Genomic DNA, 12,329 nt, shown 5'->3' on the forward strand with positions numbered 1-12,329 from the left:
AAAAATCATGAACACTATGTGACTAAATAGGAGAAATAAGTATTCTTTAACAGTTTGGGAATAGGAATAGTGTTTGAAGAGGGAGACAGGAAAAGAGGCGTACTGGACCTTCTTGGCAGTTTTGATTCTATCTTCAGTGGTTCCAAAAATCTAAGAGGGACAGCCTTCTACAAGAATCTTTACTATCTCTATCTTCCTAATTTCTAGCTCCTGTCTCAGTAGAGAACATTTTTGGTCTATATGTATTGTTCTATTTCTTAAGCCCTGGGTAAGAGGATGTCAGATGGTAAACAAAGGAATTGCCTCCTTCATTCACTGAGCTATTATGTGTCAGGCACCATGCTGGGTGTCTTGGAACCAAAGGTAACTAAGGTAACATTCCTGCTCTTCAGAAGCTTTCACGTGATGAGGGGAAAACAGTCCGGATTTGAGACCAGACAAGGAAACAAATCACTGGGTTACTGGTATTGATTATAGGTATATACCAAACAAGATTATTTAAATCAGCCTGCAGTGTGTGTCTTGAGGGTAGGGGATAGGACATCAGTGGTGTACTGGAATTTAAAGTCTCAACCAGGACTCACTCCCTGATGGTCCAGTGGTTAAGAATCCGCCTGCCAATGCAGGGGACACGAGAGCTTGATTCCTCGTCTGGGAAGATTCCACACAACTGGGAGCAACTAAGGCCAGGCACCACAGCTACAGAGCCCGAGCTCTGCAACCGGAGAAGCCATAGCAATGAGAAGCCCACATTCCACAACTAGAGGAACCCCCACGGGCCACAACTAGAGAAGCCAGCACACAGCACCAAATACTCAGCACAGCCAAAAATAAATCAACTAATTAGTTAAAATGAATAAATAAAGTCTCAACCAAAGAGAAAGAATTAGCCGGATGAAGTACAGCAAAGGAATATGGAAGAACCTTCTGGCAGAAGGCACAGAAATAAAACTGGCAGAAACTGGTGAGTCATTATTTGGGGGTTGGATCAAAAAGAGAAAGAAGAATCTCATAGATCGTCAGGTAGAAGCTGCGAAGGTCTAGGCACAGCAGTCAAAATCAAGTTTCAGTCAGATTTCTTTTCTGCCAACTTTGCTTTGGATAATGCCCCCTTCCCTTGTTAATGGGTCCCTTTGTCCTGACCCAAGTCATGGCTTCTAATCTGGCTCCAATAACTAACCTCACTCTTCTGGGTTTGGTATTTTGGCAGGTCACCACCTTTTTTAGCTTCCTCCTGCTTTGCATCCCTGACATTCATTCCTATTAAACCCTTTCATTCTGTGCATTTTGCTGCTTATTTGGCAAGTGTTCCAGATTCCTAACACCCAGTTAAATTAAACTTAGTTTTATATGTATTGATTTTCCATTGCTAGAAAGAATACACTTACCCCAAATAAGAGCTCTCTTAGTTTTTGCTTTTGTAATGATTTTTAAAGAAATGGACAAGCACCAGGGGCTAAGGACCAAGAAGTCAATAATAATGATAATAGCTACAAGCGTGGGCTTTTGTTGGTTGCCTGCTCAGTGTCTCAGCTCTGTCTTTTTTCCTCCACAGTACCTTGATCTTCATCTGAGGACTCCACCCCTCCCCATGGAGCCCATGTGCCTTCAGAGAAGCTGACCCACTCCCTGGTTTAGTTCAGGCCAACCATCACATTCCATCATCCCATGCACAGCTTTCAGATTTAAACAAGTGAATATCACGATACTTGCTGGACTGATGGAAATCACTCTCTCTAGATGTGGATGAGGGACATGTGCTTTACAGGACTGTTGGCAGCCATATTGTGATCATGAGAGTTGCTGGCTTTAGGATAAAGCAGTAGTTGCAGAAGACAGAGAAAGACGGATGGAAAAAATCTGAACCCTTAGTGATATGGCTGAACCTGTAGTGACTGAAGACCTAGAGAAACAGTCCTTAATGACAAACCCCAAAGCCAGCCTTACCTCTCAACTTCCAATTTCATGAATCAGTACATTCCTTTATTGTTTAAGGCAGTTTGAGTTGTGTTTTTTGCTATTTGCAACATACAATATTCTATGCTGTACAGCTACTATTTGTTGAAGGTCTACTATGTGCCAGGAATTATAATGAGGGGCTCCATAAAGACTAATTCTCACAACCATATATTTTTTTAATTGTGGTAAAATATACATAACATAAAATGTTCCACTTTAATAATTGTTAACTGTACAATTCAGTGACACAGTGTTGTGCAACCATCTCCACTCTCTACTTCTAATCACAACCATAGTTTGAGGTGGGCATTAATATCCTCATTTTACCAAAAAGGAAACTGATCCTCAGAGAGGTGCATCACCCAAAGCTGACCACAAGTCAGTGGTATAGTCAGGATTTAAGCCCAAGTCTGCCAATTGCAAAGCTCATATTTTTTTTTCTACTTTATTACAGTGCCAAAATAAATAATCAAGCAAGAAAACACAAAACTTTGGTCAAATTACCAGCACAGGGTCCACAATACAGAGAGGAGCAGATCCAGCAAACAGAAAACAAGATAAGGAACAAAATGTGATCAGAATCCAAGTCATCAAAGGTAGGATACTAGAGGCTGCAGTCACGGGGAATAGGGGAAAACATTTAGGTTCAAGAAGTAGGGTTTGAAAGGTGGCTTATCAGATAAAGAATATCTGGTCTATTTGTTTACCAGACCCTCGTTTTTTAGGTGCGCAAAATGGCACCCCACTCCAGTACTCTTGCCTGGAAAATCCCATGGGTGGAGGAGCCTGGTAGGCTTCAGTCCATGGGGTCGATAAGAGTCAGACACAACTGAACAAATTCACTTTCACTTTTCACTTTCCTGCATTGGAGGAGGAAATGGCAACCCACTCCAGTGTTCTTGCCTGGAGAATCCCAGGGATGGGGGAGCCTGGTGGGCTGCCGTCTATGGGGTTGGACAGAGTCGGACACGACTGAAGTGACTTAGCAGCAACCCTTGTCCTGCCTACTTCCCAAAAGGATTTTGACCTGAAGACGAGTAAGACATGCTCAGTCACTCAGTCATGTCCAACTCTTTGTGACCTTTTGGACTGTAGCCTGCCAGGCTCCTCTGTCTGTGGGATTTTTCAGGCAAGAACACTGCAGTGGGTTGCCATTTCCTCCTCCATGGGATCTTCCCGATCCAGGGATCAAACCCGCGTCTCATGTATCTCCTGCGTTGCAGGCAGATTCTATACCGCTGAGCCATCGAACTATGCTTTAAAACAAAAATACCCCAAATTTTATATTAAGCATTCATTAAAATAAGTCACAGAATAAAATTGATCTGTATCACAAAGGAGACATTGCCTGTGGTGAGGCCTGGCCCTTTAAATGAGGTCTGAAATGACAGAAGAGCCCTATTACCTTCTTGTTAGAACAAGATAGATTGCAAGTAGTGTTCCCAACCCCCCACCCCAAAATTACAAGCTTCTATGCTATAAAAACTATCTACCTTTGATGAGTACCTCTTAATTGTTTACTTTTTAACCAAGGGTTTTAAACTAGGACTATTAGAATTCTAAAAGGTGTTTTTATCTGTTGATCTGTTTGTTTTCAAAAGTCTGATTCCTTTCATTTATGATCCTAGGTAAGTAGTAGCTTGGACGGTTTTACTTATACCAAAAAATCAGTTCCCTAATTTTGCTTCTGTGTTAATTTCTAGTTCCAAGGCTGTCTTGAAATGGGGGAGGGGAAGTTATGAGAATGGACTGGTTAAGACTCCTGAGGTTTGCATACCCCTAAACTTGACTCATTTGAAAAGACCCTGATGCTGGGAAGGATTGAAGGCTAGAGGAGAAGGGGACAACAGAGGATGAGATGGTTGGATGGCATCACCGACTCAATGGACATGAGTGTGAGTAAACTCCAGGAGTTGGTGATGGACAGGGAAGCCTGGTGTGCTGCAGTCCATGGGGTTGCAAAGAGTCGGACACGACTGAGCGACTGAACTGAACTTGACCTTCACACCAAGGCCCCTTCTCCAGCTGTGAGTAAACAAAAACACTAACATTTTCTCAACAATTGTGTTATAAATAAATCTGAATGCCGATCTTAATGATTCACTGCACACTTAACTTGAACCGATAGTGGCAGGAACCCCCCAGAGCTAACATCACTTGACATAGTTGACACGTGCATGAGGCTTATCACTCTTCTCCCTCTAGAGCAGCATTTGGAGAGTGAATGTCCATCATACGAATGGATAATTTTTTTGGCAATATAGTTATTTTGTAAAATAAAACAGAAAACTGAATTTTTTCTCCTTTAGAAAAACAGTTTGCTTTGTATTTTTTTTTTTTTAGTGCACTTTATTTCTTTAGAGCAAGCTGGATTCATAGTAAAATTGAGCAGGAAGTATAGATATTTCTCATTACCCCTATCTTCACACATATATCTCCGCTCCCCACCCCCCGAATTAGAGTGGTACATTTGTCACAAGTGATGAACCTACATTGACACATCTGCTGCTGCTGCTGCTAAGTCACGTCAGTTGTGTCCGACTCTGTGCGACCCCATAGACGGCAGCCCACCAGGCTCCGCCGTCCCTGGGATTCTCCAGGCAAGAACACTGGAGTGGGTTGCCATTTCCTTCTCCAATGCAGGAAAGTGAAAAGTGAAAGGGAAGTCGCTCAGTTGTGTCCGACTCTAGCGACCCCATGGACTGCAGCCCACCAGGCTCCTCTATCCATGGGATTTTCCAGGCAAGAGTACTGGAGTGGGGTGCCATTGCCTTCTCCGCATTGACACATCATTATCACCCAAAGTCCACAGTTTACATTAGGGTTCACTCTTGGTGTTGTACATCCTATGGGTTCAGACAAATGTATAACATGAATCCATATACATACTGAGTAGTTTCACTGCCCTAAAAATCACCTGTGCTCTGCCTATTCATCCCCTCCTCCTCCCTAATTCCTGGCAACCACTAATCTTCTTACCATCTCCACAGTTGTAACTTTTCCAGAAATGCCATAACGTTGGAATCATACAAGTGTGTAGCCTTTTCATATTGGCTTCTTTCACTTAGTAAGGTACATTTAAGGTGCCAACCATGGTCCGTCTAGTCAAGGCTATGGTTTTTCCAGTAGTCACATATGGATGTGAGTGCTGGACCATAAAGAAACCTGAGCACAGAAGAACTGATGCTTTTGAACTGTGGTGTTGGAGAAGACTCTTAAGAGTCCCTCGGGCTGCAAGGAGATCCAACCAGTCCATCCTAAAGGAAATCAGTCCTGAATATTCATTGGAAGGACTAATGCTGAAGCTGAAACTCCAATACTTTGGCCATCTGATGTGAAGAACTGACTCATCTGACAGAAATGCTGGGAAAGATTGAAGGCAGGAGGAGAGGGGACGACAGAAGATGAGATGGTTGGATGTCATCACCAACTCAATGGACATGAGTGTGAGTAAACTCCCGGAGTTGGTAATGGACAGGGAAGCCTGGTGTGCTGCAGTCCATGGGGTCACAAAGAGTCGGACACAACTGAGCGAGTGAACTGAATTGAACTGAAGGTTCCTCTACGTTTTTTCACAACTTAATAGCTCATTTCTTTTCAGTGTGGACTAATATTCCACTGGGCTTCCCAGGTGGCACAGTGGTGAAGAATTCACCTACCAATGCAGGAGACACAGGAGATGTGGGTTCAATCCCTGGGTCAGGAAGATCACCTGGAGAAGGAAATGGCAACCCACTCCAGTATTCTTGTCTGAAAAATTCCATGGACAGAAGAGCCTGGTGGGCTACAGTCCATGGGGTCACAAAGAGTCAGGCACAACTGAGAACACACCCACACACATTACCTGGATATACCACAGTTTATTTATGCACTCATCTACTCAAGGATATCTTGATTGTTTCCAAGTGTTATCAATTATGAGTGAAGCTGCTATAAACATCTGTGTGCAGGTTTTTGTGTGGAGGTAAGTTTTCAGTTCCCTTGGGTAGATGCCAAAAAGTGTGATTGCTGGATCACACTCTTATATAGTAAGAATATAGTTAGTTTTGTAAGAAATTGCCAAAGTGAAAGTGTTAGTCACTTACTTGGGTTGACTCTTGTGACTCCATGGACGATAGCCCACCAGGCTCCTCTGTCCGTGAAATTCTCCAGGCAGGAATACTGGAGGTTGCCATTCCCTTCTCCAGGGTATCTTCCTGACCCAGGGATCAAACCTGGGTCCCCTGCATTGCAGGCAGATTCTTCACCGTCCGAGCCACCTTCGAAGATCAACTGCCATACAGTCTTTCAAGGAAGCTGTACCCATTTGCATTCCCATCAGCAATGAATAAGAGCTCCTGTTGCTCCACATCCTCCCCAGCATTTGGTGCTGAGAGAGTTCTGCATTTTGGTCATTCTCATAGGTGTGTGCTGGGTTTCCTTATTTTTTCAGTTTTTACCCTTGTCCACCTCTCCACCCCCACCATTCCTTACAATTGCTAATCTTTTCAAAAAGAGCCATGGAATTTGAGAGTTGAGCAGTAGGTGGCACAAGCTAAGCAACATCAGACACATGATAGAGGGAAAGACTGCGAAAGGACTGGCTCAAGTCACATGGGAGCCCTGGGAAGAGGAGTAATCTGGCACTCCTTCAAGCCAATATTCTTTACATAGCTGAGGGCAGAGAAAAATTCATTTTCTATTAATATAAAATGTATAGCTCTTTATGGTTAAAATAAAGAATTTATTACATGCACCGAATATAACAATATTTCCACTTATTTGGAATTATCTTCATTTTACATTTTTTGTACCACTTATAACTTGAACAGCAGCATAGAGTTAAATTACAGCCACAAAAATCTTGCTCAAAATATAGTTACAAGTTTTATATATATATATATAGTTTGTATGTCACAAAAACAGTTCTAAATTTTCTGAAGTTCTTATTCTTTCTTCATTTTTCCTTTGGGAATTTCTGAGCCCGACAACCACAACCTCCTGTAAGACATGTCCATGGCTTTATTTATTTATTTAATATTTATTTATTTGGCTGCAGCAAGTAAGTTGCAGCAAGCAGGATCTTCAGTTGCAGTATGTGAACTAATAGTTGTGGCATTCAGGATCTAGTTCCCTGACCAGGGATTGAACCTGAGCCCTCTGCATTGGGAGTACAGAGTCTTAGCCCCTAGACCAGGAAAGTCCCTCCATGGTTTTAAAATGTAGAAAATAATCATCTGTCCCCAAAAACTGTATTAGAAACTTGGGGTAGAATTCCGAACTCAAACCCTCCCCCCACTTCTTCTTCTGGCTGGCTTACCTGAGAGAGTATGCACACTTATACTATGTCCCAATGAGAACCCCAGAATGATTTCATTAGTAAGCAGGAAGTGTCCAACTTAAAGCTTGAGTCAAGGTTGGGTGGAGGCCAAGAGATCTAAGTGAGGCCTCTTGCTTTTCCAATCCCAAATCTAAGTTCTGTGACTTCCTCAAGTGTGCCAGAAGAGAGAAGATAAGAGTAAGGGTAAGAAAAAGACTCAAGTTCTTAGGTATTAATAGCTGAGCTGAAGGAAGTCCACATATTTGACCAGGTGCCAGGATGACACTGGACTGTCAGACCCATGAACTTGGGAATCAAGTGGGGAAAGGAGGAGGATCAGGCCTCCTGAGGATAGAAGTCTTCCTTCACTCCTCCACTCCCACCCTACCTCTTGATTTGCTTACTATATGGCTTCCCTGCTGCTAACTCGCTTCAGTTGTGTCCGATTCTGTGTCCAAAGACAGCTGTCCCCAAAGACAGCAGCCTACCAGGCTCCGCTGTCCCTGGGATTCTCCAGGCAAGAACACTGGAGTGGGTTGCCATTTCCTTCTCCAATGGCTTCCCTAGTAGCTCAGAATCTGCCTAGGTTCAGAAGTCCTGGGTTTGATCCCTGGGTCAGGAAGATCCCCTGGAAAAGAGAATGGCAATCCACTCCAGTATTCTTACCTGGAGGATTCCATGGACAGAGGAGCCTGGTGGGCTACAGTCCATGGGGTCACAAAGAGTAGGATGCGACTGAGTGACTAACACACTGGAGAGAATATATGTAAAACAGCCTGCTGCTCCTGCGGTAGGAAATGAAAAAGCAGGCATTAAGAGTTATACAGAAGGAAAGCCTCTTTCAACATCACCTTCCCTTCCTCTAGGAAGTGTCCCTAGTCTCTGACCAGACTAGTCACTTCTTCCATATAGAACATCTAATAGGAGGGTAGATTGAGACAGAAGCTTAGATGGAAGATTCCTCCTTCATGAGTTCTGGCAAAAATGCAAGGGGAGACACTGACCAACATCCCGCATACCCAACTATTCTCTATTTAACAACAGGCCTTAATAATCAAACCTCTGTTCAGTCAGGATTGTCCAACTAGGAGAGACCAGCAGCTCCCTCAGTTATTACCACTTCTCCTCACTGTAACTTCCTGGGGCCAATGAAATGCACAGTTAAATTAGTCCTCCTAAAATGAGTTAAAACAGGTCATTAATCAATTTAACTTCAAGACTGTTGTGCACCGTAGACTAAATATTCACTCCCTAGTTTATTTCTCATCTGAAACTATGACTAACAATATTGCCCAAAACTGGTCAACAGAGATTACTCTTACAAGTCCAAATAAAACAACAAATGGTTGAAAATGGAATAATGTGAAGCCCTCCCCATTATTAAATTACTACAGAAATTCAAGTCCAAAATGAATTACTCTTCCTATAGTAAGTTAAATTCAGAAGACCATAAAGTTTGACTACTCTTCTCGCTGGTTTCCAGATCTTTTCAGTCTCTGTCAGAAGATTCTCCCTCAAATGCCTTGGGATTTGGGTTCCTTCAGCAGCCACTGCGCCCTGAGCCTTCTTCCATTACGTGGGTGTAGCACCTTCAGTAACATCAAAACTGAAATAATCCACCTGAAACTGTTGTACCCCATTAATGTAAAAGCAAATGTGACCCCAGCAGTAACAATATCTTGCAAACAAAATGATATTCCTAGAACCCAGTATACAGATCCTTGTTGCTGTTGCCTATCAGAGACTGCAGCAGACTAAGGATTATCTGGGAGAAGGGGAATAATGTAAAAGGGAACGACAACAACAAATGGAGAACATCATTTTGGTTTTTGCCATGCCAAGATGCCTATTAGAACACGCCAGTTTTCCAACTACCATATGTGAATTTAAACTCAGCTGGGATACATTTCCCATCAGGAGGTTACCTGTGACAGAGGACCTAACTGCTTTTACTAAGGTCAGAGTTGACTTTCTACATAATGTCTTTCTCCTGCTTCCAAAAAGGTACCCGCATCTCTTCCATCCAGCTGACCACCTCTGAAGCTTCAGGGGAAATTCTGGTTGGCCTAAGAGTAATCCTCTCATGCTTGCCAGAGATTAACTCAAGAGTGGGCACAGGGCCCAACTGGGTACAGATCCATGAGGAGGTTTACAGTGGCGGTATTTTCAACGTCTACTAGATCACACCCAAATCTTCCTTATGTATCTTGAGATCCTTCCCATGTTTTGAACACTTCTATTTCCATTTCCCCTGGAGTCTGGTATTTCTGGCCTGGAAGCCCACTGTTAAATTGAGCCTGGTCTTAGTTGAGTGACATAGCTTCCCTTTCCGTGGTGAATGCAGCATGACACATTTAATAATAGACAACCCTATAATCCATGCTTATAGCCTTGTAGCAGATCTTCTCTGGCTATTTGTCCATCTGCAGTAGGATCCCAAATGATTTTAAACTTTATGACACAGCTACTACCACTATACCCTGCTCTAGAACTCCTTAGGTCTATTAACCTTGCTTCCAAGATCTTCTTTCCTGAAATGTATCTTAGCTGGATCACTCAACAAATTCCTGAATCTGAAGCTTCTGTGGATGCTTGTAGAGGCCATAATCTCAGGATCATAGAGGCTTTCATGTATCTTCTGACACATGCTCCTGTAAAACCCTCTTCCTTTATGTTTCAAATCCTCTAGTCCTTGAGTAACTTGTACCACTTCATGTATTACTTACTGCTATTTCTGTTTCCACCTATGTTCCATTTCTTTCCATAATTCCTACTCCTTTCAGGGAGGCCTAAGTGAATTTTTAAATTTTAACATACTAAGTGAAAGTGAAAGTCGCTCATTTGTGTCCTACTCTCTGCAACCCTATGGACTATAGAGTCTATGGAATTGTCTAGGCCAGAATACTGGAGTGGGTAGCCTTTCCCTTCTCCAGGGGAATCCTCCCAACCCAGGGATCGAACCCAGGTCTCCCACATTGCAAGCGGATTCTTAACCAGCTGGGCCCCAAGGGAAGCCCAACATACCAATTAAATGAGTCCAATTTTTCAGTAACACAGATAAAACTCCAGCTGCAGTCTTTTTTTCTTCCCTTCCCACCTGCCTTCCTTCCTTTTTCTAGGTCCATGCATTTGTTTCCTGACATATTCCATAAACTGCCTGTTCAGACACTCCCATAGTGAAAAAACATTCTGCATCTGCCACAAGATCCTCAGTCCAAACACTGCTTGAGTGGAAACAGCCTGCATAGGTCTTCTGCCGTCAGTTTCAACCCATGCCTGACCTCTACTGATTGTTGCTCTGCCTCCTTCCTTTTGGTGTTGTCTTGTTCTTTTAAAATATTTTCCTAATACCATTTTCTAGTCATATTTCCTTATAACAAGAGCCATACCTGCTGCTGCTGCTAAGTCGCATCAGTCGTGTCCGACTCTGTGTGACCCCATAGACGGAAGCCCACCAGGCTCCTCTGTCCCTGGGATTCTCCAGGCAAGAACACTGGAGTGGGCTGCCATTTCCTTCTCCAATGCATGAAAGTGAAGGTGAAGTCGCTCAGTCGTGTCCAACTCTTCACAACCCCATGGACTGTAGCCTACCAGGCTCCTCCGTCCATGGGATTTCCCAGGCAAGAGTACTGGAGTGGGGTGCCATTGCCTTCTCCAAGCCATACCTGCTTCCCTATATATAATGTCTGTGTAATCTTGAAACCCATCAAGGAGTGCATGAAATAACATCAGTATCAACAGCAGTGACAATAATGGCTAATAGTTTATTGAGCTCCTACTGCATACTACGCACTCTTCTCAGCATTTTATAATTGTCACAACAATCCCATGAAATGAGGATTATTATCACCCCAATATTACTGACATAGAAACGGAAGTATAGAGAGGTTAAATAACTTGGCCAACGTCAGAGAGCCAGTAGGTAGCAGGGCTCTCTCACCGTCTTTGATTCACATCTGCCCACAGTTCAGTCACCCACCAGTCCTTCCATAATATAACACCCTTATATTGTTTGGCCTAGTCTTTTCCCAATACTTCAAAATTGAGTTCTCCTTTTAAAAGCAAAAAAATAAAAAGATTTACAGTGGTCTATCACAGCCCGTCCTAAATCTTGAACATAATTTCTTTTGATAGGGCTATAGGAGCATTTCATAAAAAGATGAGCTCGATAAAGGACAGAAATGGTATGGACCTAACAGAAGCAGAAGATATTAAGAAGAGATGGCAAGAATACACAGAAGAACTGTACAAAAAAGATCTTCACGACCCAGATAATCACAGTGGTGTGATCACTGACCTAGAGCCAGACATCCTGGAATGTGAAGTCAAGTGGGCCTTAGAAAGCATCACTACGAACAAAGCTAGTAGAGGTGATGGAATTCCAGTTGAGCTATTCCAAATCCTGAAAGATGATGCTGTGAAAGTGCTGCACTCAATATGCCAGCATATTTGGAAAACTCAGCAGTGGCCACAGGACTGGAAAAGGTCCGTTTTCATTCCAATCCCAAAGAAAGGCAATGCCAGAGAATGCTCAAACTACCGCACAATTGCACTCATCTCACATGCTAGTAAAGTAATGCTCAAAATTCTCCAAGCCAGGCTTCAGCAATATGTGAACCGTGAACTTCCTGATGTTCAAGCTGGTTTTAGAAAAGGCAGAGGAACCAGAGATCAAATTGCCAACATCTGCTGGATCATGGAAAAAGCAAGAGAGTTCCAGAAAAACATCTACTTCTGCTTTATAGACTATGCCAAAGCCTTTGACTGTGTGGATCACAATAAACTGTGGAAAATTCTTCAAGAGATGGGAATACCAGAACACCTGATCTGCCTCTTGAGAAATTTGTATGCGGGTCAGGAAGCAACAGTTAGAACTGGACATGGAACAACAGACTGGTTCCAAATAGGAAAAGGAGTTCGTCAAGGCTGTATATTGTCACCCTGTTTATTTAACTTCTATGCAGAGTACATCATGAGAAACGCTGGACTGGAAGAAACACAAGCTGGAATCAAGATTGCCAGGAGAAATATCAATAACCTCAGATATGCAGATGACATCACCCTTATGGCA

The sequence above is a fragment of the Bos mutus genome, chromosome 11 (genome assembly GCF_027580195.1).
Source record: "Bos mutus isolate GX-2022 chromosome 11, NWIPB_WYAK_1.1, whole genome shotgun sequence".
Lineage (NCBI taxonomy): Eukaryota > Metazoa > Chordata > Mammalia > Artiodactyla > Bovidae > Bos > Bos mutus.